Here is a 14,274-nt window from a genome sequence, read left to right on the forward strand (position 1 = left end):
GTCCTTCCAGTGAACACCCACGACTGATCTCCTTTAGGATGGATAGGTTGAATCTCCTTGAAGTCCAAGGGACTCTCAAGAGTCTTCTCCAACACCACAGGTCAGAAGCATCAATTCTTTGGCACTCAGCTTTCTTTATAGTTCAACTCTCACATACATACCTGACCACTGGAAAAACCATAGCCTTGACTAAATGGATCTTTGTTGACAAAGTGATGTCTCTGCTTTTTAATATGTGTCTAGGTTGGTCATAACTTTCCTTCCAAGGGGTAAGCATCTTTTAATTTCATGGCTGCAATCACCATCTGCAGTGATTTTGGAGCCCAGGAAAATGAAGTCAGCCACTGTTTCCCTATCTATTTCCCATGAAGTGATGGGACAGTATGCCATGACCTTAGTTTTCTGAATGTTGAGCTTTAAGCCAACTTTTTCACTCTCCTCTTTCTCTTTCATCAAGAGGCTTTTGAGTTCCTCTTCACTTTCTGCCATAAGGATGGTGTCATCTGCATATCTGAGGTTATTGGTATTTCTCCCGGCAATCTTGATTCCAGCTTGTGCTTCCTTCCAGCCTAGCATTTCTCATGATGTACTCTGCATATAAGCTAAATAAGCGGGGTGACAGTATACAGCCTTGACGTACTCCTTTTCCTATTTGGAACCAGTCTGTTGTTCCATGTCCAGTTCTAACTGTTGCTTCCTGACCTGCATATAGGTTTCTCAAGAGGCAGGTCAGGTGGTCTAAATAATGCAAAATAATCAGCATAGTAAATCTAACATCCATTGTACATAGTTACAAAATCTTTTGTGTATGATGAGGATTTTTATGATCTATTATCACAACTTGAAACATGCAAAACAGTATTATTAACTATAGTAACCATGCTACATATTTCATTCCCATGACTTTTATTACTGAGCATTTGTATCTTTTGATCCTCTTCATCCATTTTGCCCATCCCGCCCCCCACCACTGCCTCTAGCAATTACCAATCTTCTCTCTGTATCTACGAGCTTGTTGTATCTTAAAAAGAATTCCACCTAGAAGTGATTAGGAGCCTCTCTGATAGCTCAGTTGGTAAAGAATCCACCTGTAATGCAGGAGACCCTGGTTTGATTCCTGGGTTGGGAAGATCCCCTGGAGAAGGGAAAGGCTACCCACTCCAGTATTCTGGCCTGGAGAATTCCATGGATTGTATGGTCGATGGGGTCACAAAGAGTCGGACATGACTGACTTTCACCTTCACTTTCATAAGTGATCATAAAATATTTGTCTTTCTCTGACTACTTCACTTAGAATAATGACCTCAAGGTCTACCCAGTTGTTGCAAATGACAAGATTTTATGGCCGGATAGTATTGCACTGTGTATATATATCACATTTTTTTTTTTATCCATTCATCCATCAGTAGACACTTAGGTTGTTTCCATGTCTACGTTATTATAAATAATGCTTCAGTGAACATGGGGGAGCATGTTTCCAGTTAGTATTTTTGTTTTCTTTGGATAAATGCTCAGAAATGGATTAGCAGTTCATATGGTAGTTCTATTTTCAACTTTTTGAAATGCTATACTATATTTTTATAGTGACTGCACCAATTTACATTCCTGCTAATAGTGTATAATAACTCCTTTTTATCCACATCCTTGCCAACACTTATTTCTAGTATTTTTGATAGTAGTCATTCTAACAAGTGTGAGATAATATCCCATTGTGGTTTTGATTTGCATTTCCTTGATTAGTGATGCTGAGCATCTTTTCTTGTGTCTTTGGCCATAGATATGTCTTCTTTGGAAAATGTTTATTCAGGTCTTCTGCCCATTAGTAGTTGGGTTGTTTATTTTTGCTATTGAGTTATATGAGTAATTTATATACTTTGTATATTAATCTTTTATCAAATATATGACTTGTAAATATTTTCTCTCATTCAGTGGGGAGAAAATGTCCCATTCATTTCCCTGTTGATTTCCTTTGTGGTGCAGAAGCTTTTAAGTTTGATGAGGTCCACTTTTTATTGCTTTGTTACCTTTGCTTTCGGAGCCAGATCCAAAAAATCATTGTCAAGACTGATGTCAAGGAGATTGACACCTAGGACTTCTATGGTTTCAGGTCTCAAGTTCAAGTCTTTAACCCATTTTGAGTTAATTTTTTATATATGGTGTAAGATATTAGCCTTGTATTATTCCACATGGTTCTCCAATTTTCCCAATACCATTTATTGAAGAAATTGTCCTTTCCCCACTGTATATTCTTGTTGCTTTGTCATACATTAATTGACCATTTATGCATGGGTTTATTTATGGCCTCTTCTATTTCATTGATCTCTGTATCTGTTTTTATGCCCACACCATATTGTTTTGATTACTATACTTTTGTAATAGAGTGAAATCAGGGTGCCTGATACCTCCAGTTTTATTATTCTTTGTCAGTATTGCCTTGACTCTTCAGGATCTTTTGTGGTTCCATACAAATTTTAGTATTATTCTATTTCCATGAGAAATTCCATTGGAGTTTTGATAGGGATTGCATTGAACCAATAGATTGGTTTGGATAGTACAGACATGATAACAGTATTCTAACAATATTGACTTTTACAACCCATAATGGTGGAATATCTTTTCCTTTATTTGTGTCTTCAATTTCTTTAACCAGTGTCTTAAAGTTTTTAGTGTACAGGTCTTTCACCACTTTGGTTAAAATTATTTCTAGGTACTTTTATGCTGCTGCTGCTAAGTTACATCAGTCGTGTCTGACTCTGTATGACCCCATAGATGGAAGCCCACCAGGCTCCCTGGTCCCTGGGATTCTCCAGGCAAGAACATGGGAGTGGGTTGCCATTTCCTTCTCCAATGCATGAAAGTGAAAAGTGAAAGTGAAGTCACTCAGTCGTGTCTGACTCTTAGCGACCCCATGGACTGCAGCCTACCAGGCTCCTCTATCCATGGGATTTCCCAGGCAAGAGTACTGGAGTGGAGTGCCATTGCCTTTATGCAATTGTAAGTAAAATTGTTTTCTTAATTTCTCTTTCTGATAGTTCATTATTAATGTATAGAAATGCAATATGTTTTTGTATATTAATTTTGTATCCTGAAACTTATTCTAACAGTATTATGGAGTATTTGTATTTTTCTATATGATGCTAAAGCTGAAACTCCAGTACTTTGGCCATCTCACGCGAAGAGTTGACTCATTGGAAAAGACTCTGATGCTGGGAGGGATTGGGGGCAGGAGGAGAAGGGGACAACAGAGGATGAGATGGCTGGATGGCATCACTGACTCGATGGACGTGAGTCTCAGTGAACTCCGGGAGTTGGTGATGGACAGGGAGGCCTGGCATGCTGCGAATTCATGGGGTCACAAAGAGTCGGACACGACTGAGCGACTGATCTGATCTGATATGTAATATCACGTCATTTGTAAATAGTGACAGCTTTACTGCTTCCTTTCCAATTTGGAAATTTTAACTTCCTCATCTTGTATGATTGCTGTGGCTAAGACTTCCACTATATTGCTGAATGAAAGTTGTGAGTGTGGGCATCCTTATTTTGTTTCTGACCTTAGAGGAAAACGTTTAGCTTTTTAGTGTTGACTATGTTAGCCATGATCTCGTCATATTTGGCCTTTATTATGTTGTGGTGTATTTCTTCTACCCACTTTGCTGAGAGTTTTTCTCATAAATGGATGTTGATTCTTGACATGGTTAGAACAATTACTAACTTGGTGATCTCAGCTAGACAAAAAAACTCCATCTTCTCATTCCTTAAAGACAGCTATCTAGTGCTATTTCCTTGGGTGGATGAATGAAGAGTAGGTCTTATAAAATCATTGCAAGTATAATAGGATTGGCATTTCACCTACATTTTACTTTACATTTTTTGATTTCTGGTGAAATTGAGTTTTTTTTTTCTGTAAATGTTGTTTCCTAATTGACTTCTAACTCCTGGTCCTTTACCCACTTTAGGACACAGAACTTAAATAAAATCTGAAGCATGCTTTGGCTTCCTCTCTGTACCACAATGTCTGACCTTGTTAATTGGGGTCCAGACTTCTTCAACCAACATTTTTTAAATTGTCTTCTTTAGTAGCTCATGGACTTTTTGTTTCCTCTAACCAAAACTTACATCAGATGCCTTTCTTGAATAACGTATTCTACCTTTTCATTTCCACATAAGAAAACAAATACAAATATAATTGTCTTTATAATCCTCAATCAACTGTAGTTTATTTTGGAAACTTAATTCCTATTTTAACATCATTATAATACTACATCTTTGAAATGCCTCTCATATTATGCTCTTCTATACTGCAATGCAGGACATGATTCTCAACTGAGCATCTGTGGTTACTGCTGGCAATTGCACTAATTATTTAAAGTTATACCTGCTGGCAATTCTGTCTCTTGGACATTGTGAATTATTTAAATTTTACATTTAAGCCATCAATACAAAAAGCTATTATCAATGGCAAAAAAAAGAAAGCATCTCAGAAATCACTTGTTGGTATCCCTTACTTCTGAGTTTACAAATTTCAATTCTACCCACCAGCCCTATGATTATAGCCATAAAAACCATTTCGCTTTCTTGCTTCTCAGCTTTTCAAAACCACAGGATTCTCTAAAAAGGAGTAAAAAGTCACAACTCCCCAACCATCAGGCTGTCACTGCTTTACCTAAAGACCCAAGTGACTGTCATCTCATTTTGCATTTATATACATCCATCTATCCTTCATTTAATGTGCTAAAAATCAATATCTATCCTAGGACCCAGGATAGAGAGAATAATTGTTACAACAATTTCCTTGTGTAAAAGCTCCTACAGAAATTGATATTAAAAATACACCCAGTGTGTGACTGCTATTCTCTTGGGACTGTAACTCACTCTCAAGTCAATTAGTATGAGGTCAGGAGGAAAAGGGGTCATCCTAAATCATTTGGCTACAGGGTTTAACGTGTATAAAGAACACTAAATTCACTCAGAACAAGGTGGTATTTCCGATGGGCAGGAAAGTGAGAGTTAACACCCACTTAGTTCCACCCAACTAGAGGACGCTGAATATTATGGCATCCTTTATTGCTTTTTTGCTCTTCTTTCGATTTGTGTCCTTGCTCATTTATTATACATTATTCCTGTGCTTGATCATAATGTCACTGGGGGTCCTCTATAGCTAGCATTACATATCATTGCGGACTGTCTGCTTTCCAGAGTTCCTTAGCACCGGCAGAGTCTTCCCAGATGCAATTCTTCCTTTTAAGTTGGGCCCCCATGTGTGTAGCATTAATTTCTTTGGCTGCATGTAATTCATTCAGGGACTTACCAGCTGAGAACCACATATGGGAGTCCAGATTTACAGAGCTTTCTGATTTTGTGTCTTGCCAGCCCAGAGGAAACAATTTTCTGTTTGAATTTTGAGTATTTTCCCTGTTAGTGTAGTCCACTAGTAATGTCACATTAAGAAACCATATTCAACAAGAGGCCCATCCAACAGCAGATTGAGCCAGTTAGCTATCTTCCACAGCTTCTCTACTGCCCTTTCTTCCTTGCTTCGAGAGTCACTTGAATGCTCTTTGTCCACTCTCTTTGAGAACTCAGCTGCTGTTTATGCACCCTACTGCCGTGAGTACAGCTCAAAGCTGACATCTTTATTTCCCAGGGAAGTTTTCCTATCTCGCAGTTTTCCCAATTGTTCCTTTTAACACAATATCGACTGGGTATTTTTCTTTTTGCAGAAACTAGCACCTGTGGTCGGCAACTGTGAATACTGAAATGCTTCAGTCAATAACATTTGGGTACATCTCTGATCAATAAGTTTTTAACTGTGTAACCTAGGCAAATTATTTTTTCTATGTGAGCTTCATTTTTTTTTTTCTAACTGTAAAACACAAAGATTGGATTAAGTGAGGACTCTGACATCTCAAATAGAATTCAAGACCACACTGTAACCTTATAGAATACACTATCTCCCAAGAGTTTCAAATGGCAGGGGATGGCACCCAGCATTTAGAACAGAGGTGGCGCTGGGCATCCGTAGCATTGGGTTACCTCCTTTTCTTCCCTGACTTTCCAATATTCTGTCTTCATCTCTGTTCAGAACCTTTACATTCTTTTCTCTACCACAATTTATTGCCAGGAGAGGAAAAAGAAGATGTGAATTGTTTTGAAAGGAGATGGCCAACATTAAGCACATCTGGAACAGAATGCCTTGCCAAGGCTCTCCAAACAGAAAGAGGTTAGTAGCAATTCTGAGCATGATGTAGACAGCTCCACACACACTTTATTTTTCTGTAATTGAAATCTAAACTTTCTTCCTCCTGTATATTTTCCACTTAGGCCACCCTGAAAGCTCTGTTTCTTTTGTTTTATCTACTTATGAGTTTTTTATCCTCCAAAAATAAGATATGAGATGACAGGACCATCTACAAGATTAAAAATTTGTCTTGCAATTAGAATGAGAGCAGCTCCTTGTGCTAAAGGTATTTACAGGCATCATTTATCATGAATGTCAGTATGGTTAAAAAATACAAAAACAAAAAATGTGGTGCACAAAGACTTGATGTCCCTGGTCTAAAATTAAGGAGCTAATTGAGCAAATGTGACCAAGAAGAGCAGCATGGGTAAGGGGTGCAATTAAAGAAATAATAAACTGGAGAGGTGCTTGAGAAGTAGAACATGGCCATCAAATTGCAAAGGGGGTGAAGGGATTAAAATAAATCAAGAGTTCTGGATCAAGTAAAATGGGGGCAACAGAAAGCACAAGTGAGCTTCCAGCTCCACTGCTAAAGCAAGATTCACTTCAATTAAGCAAGGTGAGAATTGTGAGTCAAGGCACGCCCTATTTTGCTTGAGATTCTAATTGAGACCCAGATCCTAATTCCAAAGCCACTTTTACTTGAAAACCCTTATGTAGGTTAAAATAATTCATTAGACTTCAGTTAGTCATTGACCTACAAATGCATTTACATGGTAATTGTTCCTGGGCCACTTAACTTAATCATTTAGTTGAATCTCTGTGCTTCAGAAGAGTACACCTACTGGGTTATGACTTTTACCATCTTTTACAACAACAACAAAAAAAAACACTTTCTTTTCCTGTGTAATTGACATACAAAAAACTGCCCATATTAAAAGTATACAATTGAGATATATTGACATATATATACAGTTATGAAACTATCACAGTAATCAAGATAGTGAACATACCTATCACTTCCTAAAGTTTCATCATGTCCTTGGTAATCCTTCCCTCCTGTCCTTCTCTGATCCCTAACAAATTTTGGTCTGTTTTCTGCTACTATCAATTAATTTACATTTTCTAAATGTTTATATAAATGAAGTCATGTATTATATATGAGTATGTGTGTGTTTATATATATATATATATATGCCTGGATCCTCTCAGAGTAATTATTTTGAGATTCATCCATATTTTACATGGATTAATAGTTTTTTATTCATTTTAATTGCTGAGTAGTGTTTCATTATATAGATATATATTGCAATTTGTTTATTAGTTTATAGACTTTTGAGTTTTCCATTTGGGGCAATTAAAAATAGAGCTGCTATAAACTTTTGTGTGTAAGTTTTTGTACAGATATTTGTTTCTTTTCTTCTTAATAAATATCTAGGAGTAAAATGGCTGAATAATAAGTATGTTTAAGTATAATAAATATATTTAACTTCTAAGAAACTTTCAGACTATTTTCCAAAGTAATTGTACTATTTTTCATTCTCAGCAGTGTATGAGAGTTCTAGTTTCTCTGTATCCTCACTTACACCTGGCATTCTTGTCTTTCTTATCAACAAAAAACCAAAACCCAAACAAACAAAAAGCTTTAAAGATGCTGCCCATTCACTAATTGAATGCCAACGATGTGACAGGCCCAGTGACTTGTCCATAGGCTTTCTTGTGACACCTTGTAAAATAAGCAGAATCAGTTTTGCAAACTGAAGAAACAAATTTGTCTATTAGGATCACAGGAAAAAACAGCAACAGTGGAGCTAGGGACAGGATTTGGGTGCTCAAGAGTCATGTTTCAGTAGTGCATTTGATTTTCAGAATAGCTGCAATAAGGGAGAAAAATGGCAAAAGCCTTTAAATAGATCACTTTCATCTGAATCCACAGTGACAGCAGGCCTATAACATGTAAGTTATTTGAGATGCCTACCTTAATATGTTAATATTATCTGCCTTATGAGCTCAAAATAAAGACTAGGGCTTTATTTGATTGCTGGCATAGATAGGAAAAGTGAGGATCAGGGAGACTGAAGGACTTGCCCCCAGTGTTACACAGCTAGGAAGATGGGTTGGCACATAAATAATTCAAATGTATACTTCCAGAGCTCTTGTCTGCATTACACATTTGAGATTACTTTATAATTCAGGTTGACTGTGTTTCCTGAACCACTGGCTTCATTTCCCCTGCTGCTGCTGCTGCTAAGTCGCTTCAGTCGTGTCCGATTCTGTACGACCCCATCGATGGCAGCCCATCAGGCTCCACCATCCCTGGGATTCTCCAGGCAAGAACACTGGAGCGGGTTGCCATTTCCTTCTCCAATGCATGAAAGTGAAAAGTGAAAGTGAAGTCGCTCAGTTGTGTCTGACTCTTAGCGACCCCATGGACTGCAGCCTACCAGGCTCCTCCGTCCATGGGATTTTCCAGGCAAGAGTAATAGAGTAGGGTGATAGAATAAAACAGATAATCATTATAGCTACCACCAAGAATCTACTACAAACAAGCAATTGATATTTAGAACACGCCGTGGATCCAACGGAGGGAAAAAGGAGTTGACACCACACTAGTCTTTCTTCTCAATAGACTTTGCCCAGTTTCATCCTGTCTGGAAGACCCTGATCCTTTAGGTTGAATATAACATAAATTTGCTTTTACTGGATTCCTTGCTACTGGAGTATAAAATAGAACCCAATATTAACCAATGGGTTCTAAAGAAAAAAATATGCCTTCCTAATATGAAGAGATACACAAAGAGAAATTACTCTCCCACTTGATGGATATAACCATGTCTTTAAGGAACCTATGTAGCAACTAACCTGAAACATTTAGCAGAGAGGTTGTGATTATACTGAGGACAGTGGAACAGAAAATTCTAAAGCCCAATGATCAGCATTGTTGCATCATTGAATTACCAACCTTGAATCTAGATCTCAGGAACTGAATAATTGTGTATCCCCCAAATTCATATACTGATGTCCTAACTTTCAAAGTAGTGATTTTAGAAGGTGGGACCTTTGGGAAGCAATTTTAGATTAGGTCATGAGGGTGGGGCCTTCACCATGGGTTAGTGTCCTTATAAGCACAAAAAGAGTCACTAGAGATCTTTCTCTCTGTCAAGTGAGGATGCAAAGAAGGGAGTCTTTAGCAGAAATTGAATCTTCTGGCACCTTGATGTTGGACTTCTAGCCTCTAGAACTTTGGGTGGTTTAGGCAACAGACATTTATTTCTCAGTCTGTGATACTTTGTTATGGTAGCCTAAGCTAAGACATAGCCCTAATGTAGACTCTCTATAATATGAGATAAATTTTCCTTGCTGTTTAATTCTCTCATGGTTGTCCTTTCTGTTCCTTATGCTAAAGGGTCCTAACTGATTGAGGTTGAAAACTACAGGCCAGGCACCAGACTGCTGCTGCTGCTGCTGCTAAGTCGCTTCAGTCGTGTCTGACTCTGTGTGACCCCATAGACAGCAGCCCACCAGGCTCCCCCCGTCTCTGGGATTCTCCAGGCAAGAACACTGGAATGGGTTGCCATTTCCTTCTCCAATGCATGAAAGTGAAAAAATAAAGTGAAGTCGCTCAGTCGTGTCAGACTCCTATCGACCTTATGTACTGCAGCCCACCAGGCCCCTCCGTCCATGGGATTTTCCAGGCAAGAGTGCTGGAGTGGGTTGCCATTGCCTTCTCCCAGGCACCAGACTAAGGACCTTCAAGAACAAAAAAAGATACCATTTAATATGCAAGAAAAGGCCATGAGATAATTATTGGAATACTCACTTTGAAGACAAAGAAACAGCTCAGAGATTAGATGACCTACCCAACTTCAGACAGACAGCAAATAGTGAAGAGTCAAAACAAAGACTGTTTGACTCTAGAGTCTATGCATTTTTAATTATAACATGACAACTCATTAGAGAGACTGTGGCATAAATGCAAATGTAATTAAATATATATATGTATATAAACAATTATGAAGACAGGAACATGGTGGCTATTTTATTAAGGTGATACAGTTCAACTATACTTTTACATATATGCTGCTGCTGCTGCTAAGTCACTTCAGTCGTGTCCAACTCTGTGCGACCCCATAGACAGCAGCCCACCAGGCTCCACCGTCCCTGGGATTCTCCAGGCAAGAACACTGGAGTGGGTTGACAGTTCCTTCTCCAATGCATATATAACTTAAGGCTTATCACAGCAATCTTGAAAAAGTCCAGATAATCATTCCTTTAGCTATGTTTTTAAAAACTAAGTCTTTAGTGCATGCTACATGTCAGACACAAAACTAAGTTCTGTGAGATATAAAAATATGGGATGCAAAGAAATTAAAGACATGATTCCTGCAACAATATTTGGGTTGGAGAGTCAGTAAGCAATATGACAGATGCCTCAGTTAAGGAGTACTATATATAAAAGTTTACTACAAAGTGTTTGCAATTTATATTTACATTGTGTTTTAAAACTGAAAAACTTTATCACACTATTATTTAGAGTACACTATTATTTATAGCAGCTAATGATAAGTGTTAGTTTCTGTGTATAAGAAAGGAGGATACCTGAATAGATCTAACCTGAGAGCTGGAGGAGGGGGACAAGTGGATGGATCAGCCAGAAGGATGCCTCCAGATGCTGGTCAAAATCCTTCCTGATAGCAACTGTAAGTTTCTCCCTAGGGAATTTCAGCTGCAGTTCCTGGGGCTGGATAGAATTGATGCAGCAGACTGTGGTGTCCAGAAATCTGATTGAAACTTTCTGAGAACAGAGATTCACACTGAAATAAACAGAATAGGGAACCAGCATGTGGTAACCTAATTCTTTTCCATATAGCAGGTTCTTGGTAGAAAATAGCAAAACAAATTTTAAAAGGAAATTCTCATACCAAACCAACAAATTCGAAACAGTGATGTGTATCAGACCACAGAAAACTCTCCCCCAGTGGAAGTTGTAAAAACCCTCTTCACCTGAGTCACTTAAAAGTAGCCTGGTTAGAATAATTAGAAATTTACTCTAGGGAACAATCCGTTAGTAGTCAAGATTGTACATAGGTGCCTTAAAGTCCTCCTTTCCATAAAATAACTTTCTGAACATTAGGTTTTTGTTATTGCCTTCATTAATTATTGTTTCTGTTTGTTTGTTTTGTTCAAGGCACTACCTGAAATACTGGCTAAATTTAATAAAGAAGTACTAGGCTTCCCTGGTGGCTCAGCTGGTAAAGAATCTGCCTGCAATGTGGGACACCTGGGTTCAATCCCTGGGTTGGGAAGATCCCCTGGAGAAGGGAACAGCTACCCACTCCGGTATCCTGGCCTGGAGAATTCCATGGACTGCATAGTCCATGGGGTCACCAAGAGTCGGACATGACTGAATGACTTTCACGTCACTTCACTTTCTGGAGTGAAAATAGATCTCTTCAGAGCAAGCATGGAACACTGTCCTGATCTCTCTGGTGTGTTATAGGTCTCTTATTTGGGGTGGGGGAAGAGGGTTTGGCATCTTCATCAGCATCGTTTCAGGAGTCTCAAGGGACTAGAAGTGTCCCCTGTTGGCTCCAGTCATTCACTTTTTTAAAATAAAAGAAGAGTAGCTAACTTTATTAAATGCCAACTTTGTGTCACTCTAATGGATACTTTTATGTACAATTTCATTTAATTCTCTCACGGATCCCATAAGGTAGCTTTTTTTTTTTTTTTTTCTTACAGGGGAAAGCGAGCACACAGTCCCCCACTACCATAAATTACACAGTCGAGTTTCCTCTATTTGAGGAAACCGCAGAGGTCAACACACCTGGAGTGCAATGGGTGAGCCTCGCCCTGGGAGAACCACCTTCTTGATCATGGTATCTGCTCTACCAGGTAAGTATTTTTATTTTCACTTTATAGATGAGGAAAATAATGCTTAGAGAAATTAGGCAGCTTGCTCAGGATTATTCTAAATAGTGGCTAAATAATGTTTATATTTTTCCAACTACTAGTTTATAAACTCCTTGAGGGCAGGGCAAGAGCCATCTCTAATCTTTATGTTCTGCTTTTTTTTTTTTTTACATTTTATTTTATATTGGATTATAGCCAATTACAATGGCACCCCACTCCAGTACTCTTGCCTGGCAAATCCCATGGACCGAGGAGCCTGGTAGGCTGCAGTCCATTGGGTCTCTAAGAGTCCTACACGACTGAGCGACTTCACTTTCACTTTTCACTTTCATGCATTGGAGAAGGAAATGGCAACCCACTCCAGTGTTCTTGCCTGGAGAATCCCAGGGACAGCGAAGCCTGGTCGGCTGCCGTCTATGGGGTTGCACAGAGTCGGACACGACTGAAGCGACTTAGCATAGCCAATTAATGATGTTATAGTTTCTGATGGACAGCAAAGGAGCTCAGCCATACATATACATGTCTCCATTCTCCTTCTAAACTCCCCTCCCATTCAGCCTGCCCCATAATATTAAGCAGAGCTCCCTGTGCTATCCAGTAGGAACTTGTCCGCTATCTATTTAAAATACAGCAGCAGTCACCCACTTTTTCACCAGGCCTGGCTCGTCTGGTTTATCTATATTCTGGCACAGCTTTTCTCACAGGATGAAGGAAAACAACTTTTGTGAAGAGCAGATGCTCTTTTCCACAATATTTAGGTGCTTTGGAATAATCCAAACCACAGTACATTTTAAGTACAAATTTATCCTTCTGTTAAAAGGTAAGATTCAAATCAGGAGCTGGTCCAGGCAAGCCTTCGGGGAATCTCCAGAGGAAGCCTGGAGAATTCCTCAACAACAAAGTACCTCTGTAACTCAGTCTAAATAACTAGTGGACTGTAAATTGTGATGATTAGTAGAAAAAGGTGAAAGGTCCTATGGAAACATTTACCTAAAAGCAACTTTAGTTTTCACTGATTTGATTATTTTACTCATCACATATGATTTCCTCTTTCTGGCCTTCATGTCCTTTCCCCATTTCACTGTTATCTTTACTGGGTTGTCCTTGATCTCCTAGAGTTGATTCCCTGATAGCTCAGTTGGTTAAGAATCTGCCTGCAATGAAGGAAACCCCGGTTTGATTCCTGGGTCAGGAAGATCCACTGGAGAAGGGATAGGCTACCCACTCCAATATTCTTGGGCTCCCCTTGTGGCTCAGCTGGTAAAGAATCTGCCTGCAATGTGGGAGACATGGGTTCGATTCCTGGGTTGGGAAGATCCCCTGGAGAAGGGAAAGGCTACCCACTCCAATATTCTGGCCTGGAGAAGCCCATGGACTATATAACCTATGGGGCTTCAAAGAGTCAGACATGACTGAGCAACTTTCACTTTCACTTTCCTTGATCTCTTAGACTGTAAAGATCTTTCAGGGCATATCTTTCTTTCATGTTTGTACTTATTAGGTACAGATTAAGATGCTCTCACAAAAGATTCGAAAATACTGTGGCTTATGTCAGAAAGTTTTTGTTTTTTTTTTCCCTTGTGCAACAATTTAGAGATAAGTGATCCAGTACTTTGGAGCCTCTGCCCTACAAAACCATACAGAAATTCAGATTTCCACTAACGGTGGATTTGTCATTCTCTAGAAAGTTTTCTTCCTCATTACAGTTCAATTTAACTAAGGAGGGGAAGCAATGAAAGGAAGGCAATCTCTTTTTAGGGAGGAGATGCATAAGTTGCATGTCTCTCAGCGCCCATATTGGGAAAGGGAGCATCTTTATTAGAAGAATATCTAGCCTTAAAACCTAGACAATTCTCTCTCTAAATGTAACGGAGAGAAATGGATAGTGGGACAATTATCATCTTTGCCATTCAGACAAAGTAGAAAAGACATTGAAAAGAAACTGGAAGACCTCAGTAACTGACCTGGTTACCGTGGACAGTTGCTTGGTCCTTTGTTTCTTCATTTGTAAATGAGGGGCTGAACAAGATATTTCTGAGGTCCTTTTCAACCTCCATGTTGTATGAATCACTTTCCTCAACTACCTTCTTTACCTTTGACCTCTGTTTTCATAATTCAAAAAGGGACAGATGAACTTCAGTTTGCTTACCAACAATGAACAGTGCTTTCTTTTTTTCCAT

General features: G+C 38.9%; 1 long non-coding RNA gene and 1 other non-coding gene across 2 annotated transcripts; one reads left to right on the plus strand and one right to left on the minus strand.

The window, feature by feature from the left end:
• The first annotated feature begins 5,383 nt into the window (after positions 1-5,383).
• LOC147375471 (uncharacterized) lies at positions 5,384-9,811 on the plus strand. The gene is made up of 3 exons (XR_015161394.1): positions 5,384-5,610; positions 6,125-6,223; positions 9,588-9,811. It is a non-coding gene; the product is annotated as an uncharacterized LOC147375471 (long non-coding RNA).
• Positions 9,812-11,920: 2,109 nt separating this feature from the next.
• LOC147375472 (U1 spliceosomal RNA) lies at positions 11,921-12,084 on the minus strand. The gene has a single exon (XR_015161754.1). It is a non-coding gene; the product is annotated as a U1 spliceosomal RNA (small nuclear RNA).
• Between the last annotated feature and the right edge of the window lie 2,190 nt (positions 12,085-14,274).

Source organism: Bos grunniens, chromosome 3 (assembly GCF_055505025.1).
Source record: "Bos grunniens cultivar Pamir isolate PY7600 chromosome 3, Bosgru_T2T1.0, whole genome shotgun sequence".
In the NCBI taxonomy this organism is placed as follows: Eukaryota; Metazoa; Chordata; class Mammalia; order Artiodactyla; family Bovidae; genus Bos; species Bos grunniens.